The 25,189-nt window shown below is 39.7% G+C and overlaps 1 protein-coding gene across 2 annotated transcripts in view; it reads left to right on the top strand.

Annotated features, from left to right (window-relative positions):
• The window catches only part of LOC139449091 (histone demethylase UTY-like), a 127,559-nt gene that overhangs the window by 15,053 nt on the left and 87,317 nt on the right, over positions 1-25,189 (top strand). Inside the window, exon 1 of one of the 2 annotated variants that reach the window (XM_071230563.1) lies at positions 7,037-7,276. The exons of the other annotated variant lie outside the window; for it this stretch is intronic. The gene's annotated coding sequence lies outside the window, so the exon portion shown is untranslated. Of the gene's footprint in view, positions 1-7,036; positions 7,277-25,189 lie in introns of those variants that run through there. 2 annotated transcript variants of the gene reach the window in all.

The following is a 25,189-nucleotide window of genomic DNA, read 5'->3' as shown; positions in this document are numbered from 1 at the left end:
CTATTTAGTTAATCTGACACAGTGATCAGCGTACTCCGTGGTTATCTGCCCGCGAGTACACAGCCCATGTTTTGATGCGAGATGAGTCGGCTGGTAGCTGCATATTACAACAGCTGCAGACATAAACTTGCTTAACAATAAACAATTAATGCTTTAAATAAAGAAAACAGGATTAATCACATGCTTAGATTACCTCAATCTCATTAAAATCAGATACAAGTTCTCGCTATCGCCGAAGACATCCCATTACAGGTCACATCAGAACAACCTTTCACAAACTATGACCGACCAATGAAATGATTAATGATTTCTTAAGCTTTGACGTACCAGTTTCAAACTTGCAACTTCCATTCCAGACTGATTTTTAAAGTATTTAAAACATTTAATACATTTCGTAACAGTTGTTTTGTGTTGAGCTTTAGAGGTTGCATGATTAGAAAACATATTCCATTAACTATGTAACATAACAATATGAATATTTACTTTTAATTTTTTTATTATGTGTTTGTATCGTTATTTATCGTGTAGTTGTCCCATTTTCGATCACGGAGGTTGATACTGCTTAATTTCGTTTATCAGACATACTCATTAATCCGACTTATCATATTCAACCAACAATTTCAGATTAATGGGACTTGACTGTATGCATGTTTCCGTGGTATTAACATGTACAGATGTTGCTGAAACTGATAAATCCTGATAAGTGAAACTGTTTCTGGATTATCAACTGTCACCTCAACTGTAGAATTTTGCCAGATAGCCGTTGTACATTGTATGTGATATAACATTGCTTGAACTATTTCTACAGAATAGAAATATTTTGTTAGATTGCCAATGTAATTCTATAACAACTTCATTTGTATCATGAAAATAACACAAGTACCACACACATCCATGTTGATGGCTACATCTGAGAGGGGCAGTTAGGTAGCCTGGTGGTTAAAGCGTTCGCTCGTCACCCCGAAGACCTGGGTTTGATTCCCCGACAGGTACTATGTGTGAAGCCCATTTCTGGTGTCCCCTGCCATGATATTGCTGGAAGATTGCTAAAAGCGTCATAAAACCACACACACACACTCACTCACTCACTCACTCACTCACTCACTCACTCACTGGATGGGGGCATCCATATTGTCAGACATTGTTTCGAGAGTAACTGCGGATATAGCGGACCAATATCAACAGTCCCACTGAGTTTGTTAAAACCATGTTTTTCTGTATGTCTATATCTGCAGATCTGACTCCTTGTCCAGATACACTCTACTTCAGCATGTTCAGTGTAGCAAGTTCCAACTTTAAGGATACATCATCTTACCTATGAAAAACGGGCAAACATTATGTGGATATTCTGTGATGTAACTGGGGGCACGGGTGGCCCAGTCGTCTCGGGCGCCGGGATTCGTTGTGCAGAATTGTGTCCCTTGGGCACGCCAGAAACCTATGATTGTGGGTTCGAATCCTGGTTGGCCCCAATTATGTTTCTAGGTTTGTCAGCACCATACCTGTGCTCGTGGGTTTCACCGAGGTGGTAAACGTCTGAGACCTGCATCACTTTGATCTTTCCTCCTACATTAAGCAGACATGCCGTGATATAACTGGAATACTGTTAAAAGCGGCATTAAACCCAACTCACTCACTCACTCACTGTGATGTAACCAGTATTCACCATTAAGGATGGTCCTGGCATCCACGAGGTCTTCTCCAGTACTTGAATCTAGGGACCCCTAAATCTTTAATGTTTCACATTCAGGTTATTTCAATGACTCTTTGGCTTAATGCCTAATTTCAAACATTGTGTGACTGAAATATCGTTCAGGACATTAGACATGTTGAACCAAACTATCTCTTTCTCACCATAGGGATACCAGTTAGACATGAGGTAAGAGGTGACTTAAATGATTGGATGGTCGGACTTGGTTTATTGCGTATAAATGCTGCCAAACAGCATGGATAATTTCTCATAATATTATCACTGGTTTGTCTTGTCCAGACATGATTATTTACAGACCACCGTCATATAGCTGGAGGGGCGGTCGGGTAGCCTAGTGGTTACAGCGTTCGCTCGTCACGCCGAAGACCCGGGTTCGATTCCCGACATGGGTACAATGTGTGAAGCCCATTTCTGGTGTCCCCCGCCGTGATATTGCTGGAATATTGCTAAATGCGGCGTAAAACCATACTCACTCACTCACTCACTCATATAGCTGGAATGATAAAACAAGTACTAAACAAGATTTCATTCCCACTTGTTTTCTCCTGTGCTTGCTGCTGTCACGTAGCGAAATTAAGGCTGATGACACAAAACACAGTTGACCTTCTACCATGTCCGTCAACAATCTGTTGTTGAGTGGTATGGGCACAGAGGCTGTCATTATATGTCCAGTAAATATTCCCACAGTGTTGTCACTCTTGTTTACTGTACATATGGGAAACATCTTCAAAAACTGATTGTATTATGGTGATACCATTACCATGCTTACGGCTGCATTCCAAAAACAATTCCCTTTTACCTGTTTAGGGAAGAATCCACACTTCCATATTTTTTGTAGACAATTAAAAAAATCAGATTTTTGTGCATTCAGCATTTTCTGCTTTCTGACAGACTGTCAACTCATTTAAGGTTGAAAATATAAAAAAAATATATCAACATGGAATTTGATTAGGTAAACTTTAAAATTCCGTCAGTCTGGCTGTGAAGATGAGACTTCTAAGGAAATTCATTGCCATTACGACTAGTTGCTTGAAATAGCCCAAATATTATTCTCCAAATTATCATATGGGGATGGACCAGTCAGCATTTTAAAGCAGCTTTACGAGACATGCAGACAGAGAGCGCAAATATGAGACAGTCGGTGCCAGCTTGGACTAAAAACCCGCTCAAAATATTGATTAGTTGAAAGTTGAGTAAGGGAGCCTTGTCATTTGGCTCAGGAGAGCTTTGCTAGCTTCGCTTTCTTCTTCAATGTTTTAGTACCCAAAATTTTACATTCCATTTCGGGTGATTGGTTACTATGTCGAGGCTGGGGACGATTTTATTGATCATAGTTCCAAGGTCTGGTCTGGTCAACTCTTTGAGAAGAATATGGTATAATCAGACCTCAGCTTGGGGTTTGGTAATTGGTATTTGATTGCTGTTCAATGTTGAAATGTATATTAAAGTCAGGCTGTTATAGCGATTAACACATGGAGGAGGATGAAAGAGACGTGTTATGCATGTTGGGTAGGATGGAATAATCGGATTATGCAAGATAACTGTTATATAGATTAACATGTTGGGTAGGATGGAATAAACGTGTTATGCAAGATAACTGTTATATAGATTAACATGTGGGGTAGGATGGAATAATCGGATTATGCAAGATAACTGTTATATAGATTAACATGTTGGGTAGGATGGAATAAACGTGTTATGCAAGATAACTGTTATATAGATTAACATGTGGGGTAGGATGGAATAAACAGGTTATGCAAGATAACTGTTATATGGATTAACATGTTGGGTAGGATGGAATAAACGGGTTATGCAAGATAACTGATATATGGATTAACATGTGTGGTAGGATGGAATAAACGTGTTATGCAAGATAACTGTTATATGGATTAACATGTGGGGTAGGATGGAATAAACGGGATATGCAAGATAACTGTTATATGGATTAACGTGGGGTAGGATGGAATAAATGTGTTATGCAAGGTAACTGATATATGGATTAACATGTGGGGTTGGATGGAATAAACGTGTTATGCAAGATAACTGTTATATGGATTAACGTGGGGTAGGATGGAATAAATGTGTTATGCAAGATAACTGATATATGGATTAACATGTGGGGTAGGATGGAATAAACAGGTTTTGCAAGATAACTGTTATATGGATTAACATGTTGGGTAGGATGGAATAAACGGGTTATGCAAGATAACTGATATATAGATTAACACATGCGGGAGGATGGAATAAACGTGTTATGCAAGATAACTGTTATATAGATTAACACATGCGGGAGGATGGAATAAACATATTATGCAAGATAACTGTTATATGGATTAACACATGCGGTAGGATGGAATAAACGTGTTATGCAAGATAACTATTATATAGATTAACACATGTGGGAAGATGGATTATATTGGTTATGCAACGTAAATGTATATATGGATTTACACATGCGGGAGGATGGAATAAACGTGTTATGCAAGATAACTGTTCTATGGATTAACACATGCGGGAGGATGGAATAAACAGGATATGCAAATGTAAGTTATATCGATTAACACATCAGGAGGATGGAATAAACATGTATTGCATGGTAACTGTTATATGGACAACACCTGGAGAAGGATGGAAGATGTGGATTGTTTAAGATAATTGTTTGTGAATACAAATGAAGTTGATACAACATTGGAATTTGTTACTTGAAATTCATGAGAGGCTATTTTAATTGTCTATTTTGTCAGGAAGCTTGGTGATGTGAGATGAAATCGGGATCAGCGCCACATTCAAGATTGTTGCAAATGTGTCTGTTTGTGCATGTGTGTGCGCTTGTACTAGTCCGGACTAATGACGATTTTCTTGTGCCAGACCACTGAGATACCATACCGTGGTTTAACATGAATACCCCACTCAGACACAGTATACAGACTCTGAGCCGACTAGTCCTTGTGTTAGCCTCTAAATGCTGAGCACCAGGCCGGGTAACAACAAGTACCATCTTTTGATGTCTTTTACTTTCTGATCTCTAAATGCTGAGCACCAGGCCAGGTAACAACAAGTACCATCTTTTGATGTCTTTTACTTTCCGATCTCCGGGCAGATGCTCTACCACTAGACCAGGGAGGCGGTCTCGGGGAGCTTGGTTTAGATCATGTAGAACTCTCTACAAAGACAAACTGCTTTGGGATAGCAGGTATGTTGAACATGTTGAGTAGGGACATTTAGGAGGTGAATCGCGTTTATTTAATTTGCAATGATTTTTTGCGAAGACTATTTAAATAGATTCATGACAAAAAACAATCTATATTGCATGCTGATTTTTTTTTATGATCAATGTAATTTTGGTGAATCAGGAAAATATTTTTTGGATTAAAAGATTGTAATTTCCATGACAACGGAGTTCTTGCAAGTGTTGAGTTATGATGACGAAGGTAATTTTTAATCCGGAAATATTAGTAGTTGAAGTCCTGCGTATACCCGAACATGTTAATCAGCTGTGCATATGAAGCTCTGGCATCTATGAATATCACAATGACATAGTGGAGAAATGAAGAGCACACTCCATCTCGATGATGCATTAATATTTTTTAAAGGGAGGTAATACCAGATGACACATGGACAACATGGAATCTGACGATGTTACCGCACTTTGCAGGTCAGTCACCGACAGTGACCTAATTGGAGGCTGTTTCTATTTTCGTATATTTTGTACATGGGGAGAAACTGGGCTTCGTTATTGATTTTTGTGGTCGCTTTCCGAAGACCAAGTTACCGCAAGGCAGTGCTCAAGATGAATTCCAGGCGCGGTGCTTAGATAATTGTAAGGCATGTTCGTAACATTAGAATAAACGGGAGGTGCTACGAGTGTATTATGGTAAATAGCAATGTCGCGAAAAGTATTGATTTTGCAAATTACATTGAAGCTTTGGTTTCAAAATTCAGTGGAATGTCTGAAACTGTGATTTCTGAATGTTGGACCCATGTAGAGGTAGGCACCATGTGTGAACGCTGATTTTCTTCTCCATAGGAAACTGAAGAGGGAGATTAGTCTGTACTTTGCTTTGTCATTAAGAAATTCTTCCTTCATTTGTTTTAATTAATATATATGGAACATGTGGAATTCGATATATTTGTTTCAGGGTTTGTATGACTAATATAATATGTATCTTTTTAGATACCATAAATTCTGAATGTTTGTATGAAATTTTAGCATGTTTAGTACTAAATGTTTTTTTGTTTTTTCAAAACTGATATTTTATACATACATAAGCTTATTTCTTTAAATGAATGAAAGGTATTTTCTCTAAAAATGTTTAATTTCAGTTTTATTTTAATAATAATATTTAATAAGACTCATAATTAGATAGGTGAAAATTATGAAGCGTATATGGATTAAGTTACATATTAAGATCATGAATAATCTTGAGACAATAAATAAACAATTAAGAAAATCATTCATAGATAATGCATGAAAGAAATATTGATAAAAACATTTTTGAAAAAAATATGAACTAATAAATAAAAAAATACATTTTGAAAATACAAACATGTAAATAATTGAAATACATGTTTTGAAAAAAATAAAAATTAATAAGTAATTTGGCAAATAAACATGTATTAGAAAAAATACAAATTGATAAATAAAAAAGTAAAATGTGTTTTTGAAAACAAATGAATGAATAATGAAAGAATAAATAGTAAATAAAAATAAATATATTTTGTCAAAATTAAACTAAATATTTAAATAAGGATGGTCATTTCTGATAAATAGAATAAGGACGTTATTTACAAAATCAGTTGTAATTGTTTTTAACATAATAAGTCATTAAATATAATCGATAAAATAACAAGAAATCGATCAATATGGACATTGATGAATAATGTTCTCATAATTTTGATTGGATAAAATTGGTAAACCTATAATAAAAGAAAAAAACACAAAAAAGTTAATATGATTCCATTTATAACATTATAGACTAACATAACATAACATTTGGATAACATGCAGTCTCTTCTGTGTATAGGTATAGATGAATGAAGTTCACTAAGCAATCAATAAAAGTCCTAGAAATTAAAGAAAAGAAGGCAAAAATATATCAACTTTTAAATAGTTGATCATCTTGCAAAAAACATTGTGTATAAACATCTCTGAAAGATCTTAAAAAACAAGGACACATTTCATCATGCTAAGTTATTAATTTATGTGACATGCTATAACATGTTCCCATCAAATATGCAAGGAATCCCTAGCTAGGGGACAAAGCCAGGCAAGTTTGTATCTCCAACCCCCACCCACACAGTGATAAAGCCATTGCTTCACTCACACTGTTGACCAGCCTTCAGAGGAGCTAGTTGTCATGCTCAGTGACCTTTGCTATATATGGTAACGTGACCTCTGAGCTTGCTGGTTTGGCCTTCTTTATGCTGTGTGCTGGTGTGCATATGGCATGTGGGCCAGTCCCGATCTACACAAGACTTGCTTAGCACTCATATATTGGATATAAGGAGATTTTGAGCTACTTTTGTGGAAATACTAAGTCTACAGTGGAAGGGCTTCTTACTGAGGTGAGGTTTTGTGTGCATTTCCAGAAATTTTCTGTGTGTTGTGATTAAGGTTTGGTGTGTTTGACCTCCTGAACTTGCTTAGAGTGAACACAAAGAGAGACTATTTATAGCTAGACTAAACCTTGCTCTCTTCTCTCAATCTTGCTCGGACCTTCCCAGTTACATGACAATTCACATGTGCTTGCCTTTGTCCCCTAAAAGTCTTTGTTTTCAGCCTTGTCTTCTATATTACTGCTCAGGTGACTAAAGTTGTTTTTTTAACATTGCCAGTTTTTAGATCAGCTGACACCCCCCTCAATGGTGAATTAATAAACTGGTTATTTGCTGATCTGTCAATCATGGACAAATACATGAGGTCCAAAGCGTCAGGCAGAACGTGATTTTTTTTCTCTCATTCACAACAAATCTAAGTATTCCTGCCTCCTGTTTGTGTGCATAGTTTAGATAATTTGTAGATCAATCAGTACAGGTGTGATATTGAGTGCAATGTATATACTGCACCCTTGATTGACAGATATGAGCGTGGAATAACCTCTATATCACATGGGGAAGATAACCAATTTTCACCCTTCACTGATCTGAGGTAATGTGTCTGAAGCAAGTCTGCACCTTATAGAAACAGCCCGAATTCACTCCATGGGGCTTGTGATGTTTGCATTTCGTTTTATGCCGACTGTCTGTTGGTAGAGTGCTGACATGACATATATGCAAGCCGTCTTTGGGTGTTATAAATAAATTTGTACTTGCACTTGTGTAGGGACAGACAAGGCACGAGTCAGTGTTGAATATAAGGTTGAATGTATGTTAAAGTGCTACGTAGTGATAGACTTTTCATGTAAGATTCATATCTACTTGAACATGCAGTGAAAATTTAATGAAAACAGTCACTCCAAATCTATGAACATTTTTTGCAATCCTGATGTCAAGTTCACTTTGACTGACTTCATTTTAACACTAAATATTTTGATGTTTGTAAAAATATTTTGATGTTTGTAAAAATATTTTGATGTTTGTAACAATGAACACATGATGCATACGTATTGTTTTCCTGTTTTCTTAATGATTATGGTTTAGCTGTAATGTAATCTGATTTTGAGAATTGTTTTTATTATCACCAAATATCACTGATTATTGGTTTGAATAAAGTGTTGTTGTGAAATATGACACATTATTTTCTATGTTGATGAGCTAGACATGTTAAAACCACATCTGAAGTATGTGGGAGTTATATCCGCAATAGTGTGTTGCGATTGTGCCTAATGATATTACTCAACACTTCTAGCCTTTCAACCCACTGACCACAACCACTGATTCGATTCAATGCAGTAGTACATTGTGTACTTGAATAGGATTAGTCTAAATATAGCACTAATTGAAAGTTCATCTGGTGTTACATGCTGATGTAGGGTCGAGAATTAGGTGAGAAGAAACTCGGTGGCAAGTTGCTATTTGACCTAGTGAACCAGCCAACCTCACAATGATGACCTCATTCCCAATAAAAAGCCACCTCGACAGGATAGGACGGCACCGATAAAAATCAATCGCAGATAAACTCCTTTTGTCAGGCCGTCAAACCCATAATCAATAAGGTATACCCAATCAATGCAGCAAACGGAATGGTATGTTGGTCCGAGGAGGAATCCTGTTTTTAACAGAACGTGAGAGTCTTGTGGTTGTACCTGCAGTCTGACATTCCTCGGTGCCAGATGGCGACTGGCTTATTTCTGGATCGGCAGGTTATTGAACTCTGGAGGCGGAGCGCCGGTTGCTGCCTGTCTTGTCTTCATCCAACAAAATATTCCTCATCAGCAGTTGGTTCGTGAAGTAAGGGGGGTAACTCTTTAAACTTCATGTGTCATGGGCCACGGTGGAGCAATTGCCTATATTTTGAGGTTTTCATGGGAATGACCGCATCGTGACCATTCACACAGTTTTCTTATTGAATATTTGGATTTTCTTTTTTTCTGATCTTTGAAATAAATCTTGAAAATCATGGTTTTGTTTGTTTAATGCCGCACGCAACAAAATACAAGCCATATGACAGCAGTCTGTAAATAATTGAGTCTGGACCAGACAATCCAGTAATCCACGCAATTTGGATAAGATGACATTACATCAACCAAGTCACCAAACCTGACCACCCAATCCATTTCGTGGCCTCTCAGGACAAGCATAGGTTTCAGGGGCCCTATATTCTCTCTTCGAATGCCCAAATCATGGTAGAGCCTACAGTTCTCACAGTCCAGCTATAACAACCTGCTTGAAATAAACATATATATGTCAGCGATAGAAACTCACAGTTTTAGTCTGCTAGTCCTTATAATGACAACATATAGCAAAACTGTTTGAAAATTGAAAATTTCTACTAGTCCTTAGGATACTATTGGGAAGTTATCCAAGGACTATAGAATTATAGTACTAGTGACAATTTCTAACGTTGTAAGTACTCCTACTTTTAGGCAAACATATAAAACTCTGGCAGTCAGTGACTTTAGCCATTAGTCTGGTGCCCAAGTCTTGTAAAATTCTGTTTGGTGTCGAAAGCTAATAATAGTCCGTATCATAACACTAAAATCTACTGAAAAATGTTTGAGAGCCAAGCTTAGGCCAGTAGAATCAAAGGTTTTTGTTACAGATTGCCCTGGTACTGATGATTGGCAAAAATTCACTCATTAGAATGATATTACCATTTAACACATTGATCAGCTGTTAATTTTCTTTTAGCTGAAGCATGTTTAATGTTTGGATAATAATGCTGATGCGACCTTACAATTTAACTCACTATGTATGGAAAAGAGCGATTTTTTCTTATGCTTCACGTTTTTTTTAATAATCACAATAAGGACGTCTGCTGGTATGGTTTTGTGTGGACTTTACAATTGGAATTGTTGTGTTACCATGGTAACCTAGGAACATGACTATTAAAAATAGATACAAATAATGACTGTTAATCCCATAGAACCCAAAATATGTTTGTTTCAAACCTCGAAACTAGTTCTGTTGTGTGATATATGCCATATTAACTGACGTTTCTGTTAACATAAAAAATGCAAACTTCCGACTGTCCATTTCTGATTTTCTTCCCTGATGCACTGAGTTTTGTTACAAACAAGGAAATCACTTTTGTTAGCCTTGAGAAATATTATAATTTGCGATGGTATTAAAGTCAAGTGTGCCATTTGTCGCCAGCGTGTACCTCGAGGAGGTCACAGTGGTCAACCTTGGACTCTAGTTTCATCCCTAGCACCCCACCAAAGTATTCCTCGAAGTCCTGTGTACTCACAAATATAACACTAAAAACAGTTATGGATCACCCCATTCTGTAATGTTATAGGGGTGATAGGGTAGGGTAGTGGTTAAAGCATTTGCTCGTCGCACCGAAGGCCTGGGTTTGATTCCTCTCATGGGTACAATGTGTGAAGCCCATTTCTGACTTCCATGCTGTGATATTGCTCGAATATTGCTTATAGCAGCGTAAAACCATACTCACTCACTCACTCTCTCACCCAATCACTTTCATATTTCAATAATTAATCTCTCATACCATGACAATTAACTTCAGTGATGTGGCAGAATCACGTGGTCCTTAACTTGTTTTGTGCAGTATAAATATTCCCAGGTGAATCCCACGATGTGGTAATATGTCACAAATAAATTAATTATGAATGATATCAAAGGCCATGACAATTTCTTAAAGAAAATAAAAAAATTCAGTGATTGAAATGTTCCCAATCTTGGCCAGTGAGTACGTTTGATACAATCAAAGGATTGTCTATTAATAGGACATCCAGAGTCTTCAAGATATTTCAGAGTAGATGTGTCTCGGGAGGTAATTTTGTAACTATACATAAGCCTGGCCTGATATTTTAATCACATGAAACATGAGGTAGACACTCGGATGAACCTGCCATCATTCTACTCTATTAATAAGGTCACAGCGACCTGTGGTCGCGTGGATACATCTGATACTTACAATGATACATGATACGTATGACACTGGGACGTAGCCATCCCTGAGAACACCTCGCCTTATATCACCGAGGAAATGAAGATCTTTTTAACATTTTGAGATTGCGTGTTCTAAGAATGGAATTAAATGTTTAATGAAGGAATGGCAATAATCAGTGTGACTTTACGATGACATTTACCCACTATGCTGTATGTTGCACTGAGCTATGGTATTGCTGACTTGGCAGAATTTGGAAATACCAAACAATTGGACTACCTGACAATTCGGTCTCAGTGACCTTAAAAAGGAGACAAGTAGTTTTTGATCTTTCTGTTTGAAGTAAGTGCTATTAAAATGGCTAAGACAACTCTGGGTATTGCAGCAAGGAAGGAAGATGCCATATATAGAGGATAAAATCTGAAAGCTTATTGTTAATATGGTTGGTTTGTTGGTTTGTTGTTTAAAGCCACACTCAGCAATATTCCAGCTATATGACGGAGGTCTGTAAATAATCGAGTCTGGACCAGACAATCCAGTGATTAATATCATGAGCATCGATCCACGCAATTGGGATCGATGACATGCATCAACCAAGTCATCGAGCCTGACCACCCAATCCCGTTAGTCGCCTTTTACGACAAGCATAGTCTCCTTTTACGGCAAGCATGGGTTCCTGAAGATCTATTCTACCCCGGATCTTCACAGGTCTTGTTAATATGGGCAGTCATCCGCCAAAATTCTTGGATGGTTAAGTCTTGTTGTATTGAATTTTGCACAGGGAACAAAATATTTTGTACACTTTAGCTGCTGTTTGATACAAACACTACCTCACTCTTTTACTTTTTGTTAGGGGCGGTCGGGTAGCCAGAGACACGGGTTCGATTCCTGACATGGGTACAATGTGTGAAGCCCATTTCTGGTGTCCCCCCGCTGTGCTATTGTTAGAATATTGCTAAAGGCGGTGAAAATCAAACTCACTCACTATTTTAAATCTATTTCTGTTTGTGGCTTTGGGTTCTGGTTCAACAAGAAATATTAAACTTGTTGCCTATTGAGTGTTCATTCATTTGAGAATAACAATTCATATATCAGAAGGATCGGTTGCCATGCAATTGAAATACATTCAGAGTTATCTTTCCTTGCTGTGTTCAGAAATCTGGCGAGAAAAATGACGAGGGCGGAAACAGGAAACAAAGGACTTTCTTTGACCTTAAATTATCAGATTCCTTACAACTGAGCTGGGACTGAGTCATAGATGCCAAGACAAGTGTGGAGAGTCCAAACCTTTAATCACAGACAGGGGGAATATATGTGATCTTTCCTTGTAGAGAAACCTGGAGGGGATTCCCATCTGGGTGTGATGTGTGAGGGGTCAAGGTCATGGGTTTGAGAATGAGGCTGTGGTACAGTGTCGGCCTGTTTGGGGGATGAGGAAGGAAGATAGATGGGATTCTACAGCAGCAGAAGCCATGCATAGTCATGAACTCTCATAATGCTTGCAGGGATAAGCATCCTAGCCTGGGTCCGGATATGTGTATGGCTTGGTGAGAGAAAGGTTGTAATCAATTAAGGAAGTGAAAACTGTCTTATGGGTTAAACTAGGTGAAAAGTGACTTTCTTCTGCTATAAGTTAAACGTTATCCTGTTAGAATTCCATTACATAATAATTCTCCAATGCATTAATATCATTCTGAAATAATTGGCTGAGGAAACAGTAAACCAGGGCCACTGAATTCTTTGAAAGGCCTCAGATGCTGATTTTGCTGGGAAAAGGCCTGTTATTTTCCAAAATGATTATCCGAAAGCATGCATGGGATTATGTTTCATGTATAAAAACATAAGATGAAATGATGTATACGTAAAGTAGACATTGTTATTTACAAGGCTAATTGTTTTTCCTGTAACACTGGGCATTTTTCGAACACTGCAATCAATATTATCGCATGTGATTTTCTCATAAAATAACCTGGAAATCGCAATAACCTCTTGTATACGTTTTGCTTCTGTGATTTAATGTATCAACATTTAAAAAAACTAAATATGCCAAGGAATTTGTTGGGAGGCTGATTTTTTTTTCTTAAACTGCTTCAAGACATAGCATTTCTTTTTCCGGAGAGGAGGAGCTGAATATAAAATTTCACTATACATTTTTTTACGACACCCAGTATGTCCTGGAAAATGTTTTTTTCCAGTAGTTCTGGAACAAAATTAGTTTTTTACCAAAGAATCCAAGGCCCCATGGATTATCGTGTGGTCTGTTGCTGTCGTCACTATTCTTTGAAGTTGAAATGTTTGTATGTTGTTTAACGCCCCATTCAGCAGTATTCCAGCTGGATGACGACGGTCTGTAAATAATCAAGTCTGGACCAGACAATCCAATGATCGACATCACGAGCATCAATCCACGCAATTGGGATACGACGACATTCATCAACCAGCTCGATCCCATTAGTCGCCTCTTACAACAAGCATATATCTCTTCTTTGACATCACAGATGTTTGATGAGTCAGCAATGTGAAACACGACATGATATGCACATATATATCACGGTTGGTATTGTATCACGCTTAGCATTTCATCTCAACCAGTAATGTGAAACACGACATGATATTCACATATTTATATATCACGGTTGGTATTGTATCACGCTTAGCATTTCATCTCAACCAGTAATGTGAAACACAAAATGATTTTCACATATATATCACGGTTGGTACTGTATCACGCTCAGCATTTCATCTCAACCAGTAATGTGAAACACGACATGATATCAGCATTAAAAATTGGCACTAATCCTATAGTCCTTGTCAAACTGCCCAATGGTAAAAGTTTCAGAAGGACTAGTAGAAATTTGTCCTTTTTAAGGGTTTTGCTATATGTTATCATTATAAGGACTAGTGGACAAAAACTGTTAGTTTCTAACCCTGGATATTCACAAATATATCACAGCTGGTATTGTATCCCGCTTAGCATTCCATCTCAAGCAGAAACATTACGGACAGCGTAAAACACATTACTCACTCACTCGTTCAGAGCTCTATTTTGGAGCCCATTGCGAGCTGTGTGAGGAATTCCCCCCAAGGGCTGATGTAATGGTGTCAGACTGGGTCATGCAAAAGGACAGGGCTCTTGAACAGAGGCTGGTGTTAACACACAGCAATTGATCTCTGCGGCCAGTGAACTTTTAACCCTCAATCTGGCAAGTAGCTCCAGATTCAATATTAGCTTTTGCTCTTGTACGGAGGAGGAGCCCATGGGAGGGAGGAGGCTAGTCACGTAGCTTCCTACCATGTGAGACACGTTACGTTCTTGCACTGTATTTTGTGCCACAACACGGCAAGAACAGACTTAAACGTTGATTTCTATCCTGCAGTTTTTGAAATTAAGAAAGAAAGGCGAGGGGTCCTTTGTCTCAGTATTACATATTAAAGATTTAGAAGCCCATAGATCAGGGCCCTCTTGCACAAAGCGATCTTAGCGCTAAGATGATCTTAACTCCCATACTTTAGCACAGGCTTACGATTGTCTTAGTGCTATGATCGTTTTGTGCAAGTGGGCCCAGGCTGGTTGAAAAATTAGAGCCCGAACTTTAAGGAATTTTGATACTGATTTTTATAACCCTGAAGTGTTGCAGGTTCTAGAAATTCACCTCTATGGTGAGACCCATGAGGGAGTGTGTTGAAAGTGTCCCAGTTATATCACGGCGAGTGAGTTTGATGTCGGAGGAGAGCTAGTGATGCAGGTTCTAGAAATTCACCTCTATGGTGAGACCCATGAGGGAGTGTGTTGAAAGTGTCCCAGTTATATCACGGCGAGTGAGTTTGATGTCGGAGGAGAGCTAGTGATGCAGGTTCTAGAAATTCACCTCTATGGTGAGACCCATGAGGGAGTGTGTTGAAAGTGTCCCAGTTATATCACGGCGAGTGAGTTTGATGTCAGAGGAGAGCTAGTGATGCAGGTTCTAGAAATTCACCTCTATGGTGAGACCCATGAGGGAGTGTGTTGGGTTTAACGCTGCTTTGAACGGTGTCCAAGCTATATCACGGCGAGTGAGCTTGATGTCGGAGTAGAGCTAGTGATGCAGGTCTTAGACATTCACCTCTTTGGTGAAACTTATAGATAGGTGCTGACAAACCTAGAAACATGATCAGGGCTAATCTGTGATATGAACCCAGGACGGGTTTCTGGCATATTCCTATACGACGGAATTGCAGTGACCTGGACCACTGGGCCGCCTGTGCCCTCCACCACTGTTCATCAGAAAATATTATTCTGATGGGAATGAACTGCAGTCCCCCATCATAAAGCACACATTTTCAAAGATATTACTGGAAACAGACATAATATCAGCTCGTATCCCCAAACTTGAGGTTGTACCAAGTCGAAGTATTGTTTTGATTATCTTGTTTCTGATGGTAGACATGGCATCTTGAAGGTGTATGTTCATGCATACGGAGAGGTTTATGCCTGTAGGGGTCAGAGGAGGTCAGACGTTGATGCGGTGAAGATGAGGCTGTGGAGTCTCAGACAAGGTTTATCTCTGACTAAGATTGCTTATATAGCCACAAGGAAATCCTTTTTCATATCATGTCACATAGCCTACAGGTTAAAGTATTTCTTCGGTAGTCATTTAGAAATAATAACAGACATCGACTTGCAAAGGTTTGACATGTTATTTGCAGTAGACCAAGACAGTAGACATTGACATCATTCGTTTATTGAAAATCAACTTGTATTATCATACCTTGCGTGTCATAGTTGAATTTATTTGGTCAATGGCATCTTGATAAATTTCCATTCCATTTACCCACCTACAACTGGAAAAGGACAGTCTACTGTCATGGCGACACACATTTTTTCATCTCCTCAGTGGGGGCACGGGTGGCCCAGTCGTCTAAGGCGCCACGATTCGTTGTGCAGAGTTGCGTCCCTTGGGCACGCCAGAAACGTATGATTGTGGGTTTGAATCTTGGTTCGCCCCGATTATGTTTCTAGATTTGTCAGCACCATACCGTGCTCGTGGGTTTCACCGAAGTGGTAAACGTCTGAGACCTGCATCATTTCGGGCTTTCCTCCCACATTAAGCTGACACGCCGCGATATAACTGGAATACTGTTAAAAGCATCGTTAAACCCAACTCACTCACTCATCTCCTCAGTTCAAGGTTCTTGCATCCAAATTGTGTTGCATAATGTATACTGACATTAGGGCTGAGACGATACTCAAGCTGTTAGATCGAATACGTATCACGACACCTTGGTCACGATCTGATACATATCAAGATTCTTGCATGTGCTCTTATCTGTGGTGCGTAAGCCATCTTTTTCATTAACAGAATGGCCAAATACCTGGCACACTGATGATTTACAGGTGGCAGTGTCAAGTATGGCTTAATGGATGAAAACATTTATGTTTTCACAACTAATTTTCACTACTAATTAGTGTTCGGTGTAACAATTATTACTCAAACATTTAAGGTATGTATCGATATTTTTATTTTGTGTGTCACTCTGATTGATACTTGTATCGAGAATAAAAAATTATGATGCTTCGGTATATCGTCCCACCACTCATTAATATTTGTTTTTGACTGTTTTTTTATGAAGCTCATTGCATTATGGTTACAAATATCTTAATCTCATTTTGTTTGGAAATAGATAGATTTGTAATAGGCTTATATCCCTGCTAATAAGGTTTGATGTATCTCTTGTGTGACCGTGTACCCCTAGCCTGTCAGCGTGGCCACAGACCAGTGAAGATCCGGGGTAGAATGGGTCTTCAGCAACCCATACATGCCGTAAAAGGCGACTATGCTTGTCGTAAAAGGCGACTAACAGGATTGGTTGATACATGTCATCAATCCCAATTGCGTAGATCGATGCTCATGATGTCAATCACTGGATTGTCTGGTCCAGACTCGATTATTTTACAGACCACTGTCATAAAGCTGGAATATTGCTGAGTGCGGCGTAAAACAACAAACAAACAAACAGCATGGCCACACAGAGGGTACCGGTACATCAAACTGTAATCCCCAAAGGATGAGCCTTCAACCTTATTTGTAGGCTCTTAAATCAGACGTTGTTGTGACGAACAATTATGTAATCACAAACGTATAAAACTGTAACCACGGGAATACATAGCTCTATACACACAAATAAAGTATTGACCCATGTATCCTATGAGACCATAGGATTCATGGGTCAGTATTTATAATTTCTTTATTGAAAAGCTACATATTCCTGTGCGGGGTGGTCGGGTAGCCTAGTGGTTAAAGCGTTCGCTCGTCACGCTCAAGACCCGGGTTCGATTCCCGACATGGTTACAATGTGTGAAGCCCATTTCTGGTGTCCCCCGCCATGATATTGTGGGAATATTGCTAAAAGCAGCATAAAACCATACTCACTCACTCACTATTCCTGTGTGTAAACTTAGTGTAAGGAACTGATCCTAAGCAGGTGGTCCAGTGGACTGAGGTCTCACAGCCCCCGTTGCAGAGGTTCATTTCTGAGATGCCTGGAACCCCTTGATGAGTGTTCGAATCCCAGTATAGCCCTGGTTGTGATCACTGGTCTGTCATTACCGTACTTGTGCTTAGCGGTTTCATCGGAGTGGTAAACATCTAAGAGTCGTGTCAAGGGATTTCCTTTCTTATTAGCATGGTTAAGCTGACACGCCATGCTCTAACTGAAATACTTTTCAAAGTTGCGTTAATCTCAATTCAGTCGGCCAAAGGAGTTCTTCAATATCAGCATATTTTGAAACAAGGAATTCACATTCATTGAAACATGACAATCTTCGTATTGGTTCGATGCTTGAGTTTGGCACGAGATGTTTTTCATTAGATCGCAATTCAACATGTGCGTCTCTGTAGGATTTGGAGGAGAAGACGAAACTTGGAAACAATCAAGACAACATTGGGGTGAAGCTGATACTCCACAACTGAACCAATATGAACTCATATTGAATGTTCATTCTGTATTTTGAAATCTGCTTCAAGAGAAGGGGATATGGGCAAGGTTTCAATTAAAATTTGACTACAGCTTTCCCTGGAGACGAAGAAAGCATGGCGTTCTCACAGTTCCTGCAAGACAAGCATGCTGGGAAATTCATCCATCACAGACTGAAGTAATTCTCAGAGTTTTCAGGCAGCTGCTAAGGAGATATAATTAGTTAACCACCTTACAGACCCTCTACTTCAGCTGGGAAATAAAGTTTGATATCTCCTACAGAATCTTAAGGGATCCTTTGTTGTCCATTATGAATATGTCTAAGAATATTGCCTTGACTGGAGGATGTGACCCATTACTTTAGGATATCATTCAAACTTGAATAATATATACCAGTGAATGCTTTGCCGTCTCCTAGGAGTTCAGTGAATGTGGAATAGCTGAGCAATATTTGGCCATTGCAATAAATATTGTCATTACAGATATTAGAATTAATAATTTCAACAGCATCCCATTCATAACCCCGATACTGATAATACGTGTGTCCTATCCACTCTTTCAATCTATAATGCTTCTTGGAAGTCTTGTGTGGGAAAGATGGAAATCATATTTTAAGGATTGTCTTGACATGAGAGTTGTACATTGTAGATGTTTCATGGGTAGTAATGTGCCCTTCAGGAAGGGAAACCCTTTCTCCAATATTTCATCTCCGTGTTGGACAGTTGGCTCCCAGGGAACAGATTGGCCTCTGCCATTGTCAGTGGACCATGTGTCTTGACTGGGACTGGTATTTATGGCAGGATGTGGCAGGATGTAGTGGTAGCTCTTGGATTTACATCCCTGCTTGTAAGGGGGAGGCTTGGACCATAAAGTAACTATTGATTAGAGATGAGAGAGAAAAGGGTAGGAAGGCTGGATGAAATTCAGGCAAGTGAATAGGGAGGCGTTGACAGGGATTATAAGCTAACTTGGTACATGATTGGGGATGGGAGAAGGCCTTCAAGGGTTTGAGATAGGAGGGAGGAGGAGATTAGGATGGGGTTGAGATAGGAGGAGATCAGGGTGGGTTGAGATAGGAGGGAGGAGGAGATTAGGATGGGGTTGAGATAAGAGGTAGGAGATCAGGGTGGGTTGAGATAGGAGGAGACCAGGGTGGGTTGAGATAGGAGGTAGGAAGAGATCAGGGTGGGTTGAGATAGGCAGTAGGAGGAGACCAGGGTGGGTTGAGATAGGCGGTAGGAGGACACCAGGGTGGGTTGAGATAGGCGGTAGGAGGAGACCAGGGTGGGTTGAGATAGGCGGTAGGAGGAGATCAGGGTGGGTTGAGATAGGAGGAGATCAGGGTGGGTTGACATAGGCAGTAGGAGGAGATCAGGGTGGGTTGAGATAGGCAGTAGGAGGAGATCAGGGTGGGTTGAGATAGGCAGTAGGAGGAGATCAGGGTGGGTTGAGATAGGAGGAGACCAGGGTGGGTTGAGATAGGAGGTAGGAAGAGATCAGGGTGGGTTGAGATAGGAGGTAGGAGGAGATCAGGGTGGGTTGAGATAGGAGGAGATCAGGGTGGGTTGACATAGGCAGTAGGAGGAGATCAGGGTGGGTTGAGATAGGAGGTAGGAGGAGATCAGGGTGGGTTGAGGTAGGAGGAGATTAGGGTGGGGTTGAGATAGGAGGTAGGAGGAGATCAGGGTGGGGTTGGGATAGGAGGGAAGAAATCAGGGTGGGGTTTAGGTAGGAGGTAGGAGGAGATCAGGGTGGGGTTGAGATAGGAGGTAGGAGGAGATCAGGTTGGGGTTGAGAGAGATAGGAGGTAGGAGGAGATCAGGTTGGGGTTGATATAGGAGGTAGGAAGAGATCAGGGTGGGTTCAGATAGGAGGTAGGAGGAGACCAGGGTGGGGTTGAGATAGGAGGTAGGAGGAGATCAGGGTGGGGTTGAGAGAGATAGGAGGTAGGAGGAGATCAGGATGGGGTTGAGATAGGAGGTAGGAGGAGATCAGGGTGGGGTTGAGATTGTGGGAAGGAACAGGGTGTTTTAATGACTGGGATGACAAACTGACCACACAACTGGCAGATGGGAAGTGGCAGTGTCAATACAGGACGAGGAATGAGACCGAGAAAGATATTTTGTGAGTTTTGACACTTATTATTGTGTGGGGCCATGATTCTGTTCAAAGCATGGGTGCAGTTATAGTGTTGTGATTGTGGAGGCCAAGTGTTTGGGTTTGAGGGGGAGTAAGCTGGTGAAGGGTTTCTAGTATTGACAAATGGTAATTCACCAACAAAGACAATTGATGAAACACCTTGATAATGTGAAACAATTCTAAGATCTATTGAGGGTGGGAGTCAGAGCATTGGTGAATGAATCAATGAATACAGGTTTTTTTAGAGGTTTCCAATATTAAACAAGTTAAAATAAGGACCCTCTCATTATGCTTATCATAGTTTTGGAGGCCCTCCCCATGTCCTTGTAAATCTTTCTCATGACGGGGCACGGGTGGCCGCGATTCGCTGTGCAGAGTTGCATCCCTTGGGCACACCAGAAACCTATGATTGTGGGTTCGAATCTTGGTTCGCCCCGATTATGTTTCTAGGTTTGTCAACACCATACCCGTACTCGTGGGTTTCACCGAAGTGGTAAACGTCTGAGACCTGCATCATTTCGGGCTTTCCTCCCACATTAAGCTGACACGCCGCGATATAACTGGAATAATGTTAAAAGCGGCGTTAAAACCCAACTCACTCACTCACTCACTTTCACATGACCCTCCCTGAAAACACAAAATGCAAAAGCATTGTCCAGTTTTTTCATGACCCCAAAATGTGTAAAACAAATTATGACCCTTTCCAACAGAGGGTAATTTTGGGGGGGTGACCCTCCCCAGATTTCCTCTGACACACACACCCCCCCCCTATAATAAATGACCGGTCACTAAGAATAAATGATTTTATTCACATTATTTTGTTGTATGTTCTTTGTGCTGAAAGAATCCGGGAGGAATTGTTACATAGTAGTGTGAAATAGTCAAAGCAATGACTTCGAAAGGGCTTCCTTTTCAAGACCATTAATTATGCTTTTACATTGAAACTTGATCTGAAATTCCGATCTGTTTACATAAATGAAGAAAGGAAGAAAATATAGCTGGATATTTTGTTTCCAGCCTAATTCTGACACTTGTCATCGTCTGAGACACAATGCCTGTCAATTCACAGCCTATTCACTTTGTCGAAATACCCATCAACTTTTAGAAAAAAAAAAATCAATTTGCTCACCCCATGTGCCAATGTGACATCATACAATGGGATGTGTTCTTGGTTCATTTACATCAATGCCTTCCTCGAGGTCAGTGTTCCATCTCCGCCATCTCATGGTCTTTAATTCGACCCTCGGATGACCTCTCCAAGGTTGCCATGGTGATAATGACAGCATTGCGCGTGTGCATGGTCTGGTGCAGTAAACGTGCATGTTTGTATGCATATTGCATCGTGGGAGCAGCTGGTTGGAACAGCTGGTGAATTGACGACGCCTGCCATGGCTGGCAGAGCCTGTCGTCATTTGAACACAAAATTTGGCTTTCAGTACACGGCTGTGTGCAGGTTGTTAATTGTGAAATGTGAAAAGAAGGGTTCATTAATGTCAAAAACAACCTCGATACGTTTTTTAATTATTTGTTGTGATGAAGGTCACACAGCTTGAGTTAGACTGTTATGTAATAATAATAATGAGACTTTCATCATGTTTATGTGTGGATGATAATATTCTGCAGATTGTAAGGTTTTGAGGAGAATGTTGAGGGTGGAAGTTTGTTTTGCATTGCAGCATATTCAAAATGGCTGTGAATCTATATATTTCTGCCCTTGTGAAAACTTCATGAAAATGTTACCAAAAATCACAAACTTGTGAATAAATCATGAACTTTGTTTGACATATCATGAAATACCCAATGAAAATGTTGGTTTACAGGTTTTGTTTGTTTTTAAATTACATGACGTATTAAGATATGAAGATCATGATATTTTGGGGGGTGGGGGATATTTTGTTAAAAAGATGTTTCTTTTCTTTTTTGGGGGTGGGGGATATTTTGTTAAAAATATGTTTCTTTAAACTTATTGTCTTAATTGTAGAGAAACATTTTGTTTTAACGTTGATTTCAATGCAATATTGTAAAATTAGGCATTAAAACTCTTTTTCTTTATTGTTCTTTTGATCAGTGAAAAAAGTATCTTGTATGTTAAAAATCACACTGGTTAGTATGTCATTACATCATTCCCATTGGGGAATTTTCTCTAATTTTTGTTGCAGACTTGGCTCCAAATATCGGCCTTTGTGTAGGCCAATAATGGACATTTCATGAACCAATAATATTCACATAAATTTTCTTCATCCAGGGGAATAAATTGTCTTAGTAAGCCGCTCACAGCCACATATAAGATAGCAGTTGTGCACAGTCGGCAGAAATAGGAGTATTGATGCTTTCTATTTTGGTCCAATAGCTGGGCAACATTCTTGCATCATCAATATATTTACCACTGCAAGAGTAAGTTCCCTCTTTCTGTTTACGTCTTGATATGTTCACAACCATGACAACACTGATTTGGCCTGGGGGACAAATACCGCGGCCTGTAACATTGCTGTATGCTGGGGTGAATGAGTTGGGTTAACATTGCTCTGAACAGTATTCGTGTTATGTCATGGTGTGTCAGCTTAATGTGGGAGGAAAGCCCGAAGTGATGCAGATCTCAGGCGTTTACCACTTTGGTGAAACCAACGAGCATGGGTATGGTGCTGACAAACCTTGAAAAATAATCGGGCTGAACAATCATAGGTTTCTGGCATACCCAAGGGACTATGCACAGTGAATTGGGCACCTTGTACAGAGAAAACCTGGATTTGTAGCCTGGCTTCTACTAGCTTGTCCATTGTTTTCTTTTTGAATAGATAAATCTCACTCACTCAAATAATTGTGGGTTGTCTATTTTCATTGATAATAAAGAATTCAAAACTCAGTGTGTCAAAATATTTCAGTACTTTTTAATGGCAATTGCAGCTGCACTCACTCACTCACTCACTCACTCACTCACGCCTTCCCTCACATCTCTCTCTCTCTCTCTTGCACACACACACGCATACATGCACACAAATAGTTATTTAAATATTCTATCATTTTAAGGCAGAAATAACCTCACAAAATGTCAGATGTCAGTTGTGTGTAGTAGTTGCAATGCCCAAACTCAGTCTGCATCCTGTCCCATTAATACCACAAGGCAACACTAATGTGGAAAGACATGTTGAAACTTTGTCAAAATGACACATGCTTCAAGTTTACATTTAGAAACAAAGGCCATATTTCACCATTCAGAAGCCTGTGCTGAGATTTGTGTGTTATTGCCTGTGGTGAACTTGCAAAGAAGTTGATTAAAATAACATTATTGCCCAGTTTACCATATGGCTATTGAAGCAGGATAGATGCAAACTGAGCAGCAGGGGGGGATGTCTGGGTGTGGTGAGGAGGCGGTACCAGTTGTTTGCGGCATCAACGAGAGTGTAATAATGGTGGAATGACAAAAACGTCCCTATGCATGGAAGCTGTCCGATAAATGCATTGAGGGGGAATACTTCCATCTGATTATCTACTTGAGAGTTACAAAATGAAAAACATGGCTGACGGATATTTTGGTTTTACTTTTCTTGTTCCTTTGTTAGCGTTTATCTTTGTTTGACAATTTTGTTCATGATGACATGAAAACTGTATGTGATGATGGACATGAGAAACAAGTGATGATGATGGATGATGATGATGATGATAATGATGATGATGATGGTAAATGATGATGATAAATGATGATAATGATCATTGATGATGATGATGATAAATGATGATGATGATCATTGATGATGATGATCGATGACGATGACAATGATAATAACGATGATGATGATGATGATGATAAATGATGATGATGATCGATGATGATAACGATGAGGATGAGGATGATGACGATGATAATAACGATGACGAAGACGATGACAATGATGATGATGACGAAGACGATGACGATGATGATGATGATGATGATGATGATCTGATATTGCAGTTCTTGGAGAAATTGAACAATGATGACTGTTTCGTTACACCTTTCCATAGTACAAGGGAGGGATGTCTTGTAAGTTGAAAGTTAAACATGGTCATTGGCTATTTTCCTTGTGTGCTTTATCCTCCCATCAGTTAAGATGCTATCTTCCTGCTAAAGAGTTTGCTGAGAGGTTTCACAAAGAGACCCCATACAATGGAGTAATTGAACACTTGTACATTGTTCCGCTGGGGGTAGTTTCCTCCTGAAATGAAATGGGCTTTTATTCGGGACAAGTTGTTGGTAGTGGAGCTGCAGGTAGGATTTCAATGTGACGTCAGGTTTTGCCAATTTTCAGTTGTGTGTCGATGGGACCGAGTTGCTCGGCTGTGAGGTAATCCGTGGATATAGGGTGTTTATTTTTGGCTGGGACTTCTGTGAGACGACTTGGTGGCTTATTTTGGTTGCCCCTGTTGTCAAGGTATGTTTTGTAAACAGACCGTGTTGTTAGCAACACATGGCGAATGGTGAATCTTTGTTTTGATCTGTAAACTTTTGTTTTTGTGTGTGGGTGTTGACTTGTGTTGAAGAATGTTGTTCTTGAAGCAGAGTGTGCTTGTTTCTCACACTGGTTTGGGGACTTGTGATTAATGGTGACCAATATGGTTGCACTGGCTGCTTAAACGGTTGACCTGTAGGGAGAACAAACCAACAGCCTTGACCTGGTTTAGTGATCCATTGTATCCCTACAGCATGGAGTGATGCTCATGATATTGACCATCAGTTTGTTTTGTACAGGGGAACCAGACCAGGCTGAAATGTGTGTCATCATGAGTGGTGCTCATGCTATTGACCATCTGTTTGTCTTGTACAGGGGGACCAGACTACCGACTTGGAGCGATTAGTTTTGTCAGCACCATACCCGTGCTCGTGGGTTTCACCGAAG

This window comes from Haliotis cracherodii, unplaced genomic scaffold (assembly GCF_022045235.1).
Source record: "Haliotis cracherodii isolate W230 unplaced genomic scaffold, xgHalCrac1.p SCAF_7, whole genome shotgun sequence".
NCBI classification, from domain to species: domain Eukaryota; kingdom Metazoa; phylum Mollusca; class Gastropoda; order Lepetellida; family Haliotidae; genus Haliotis; species Haliotis cracherodii.
This window is presented reverse-complemented; position numbering and strand designations above follow the sequence as displayed.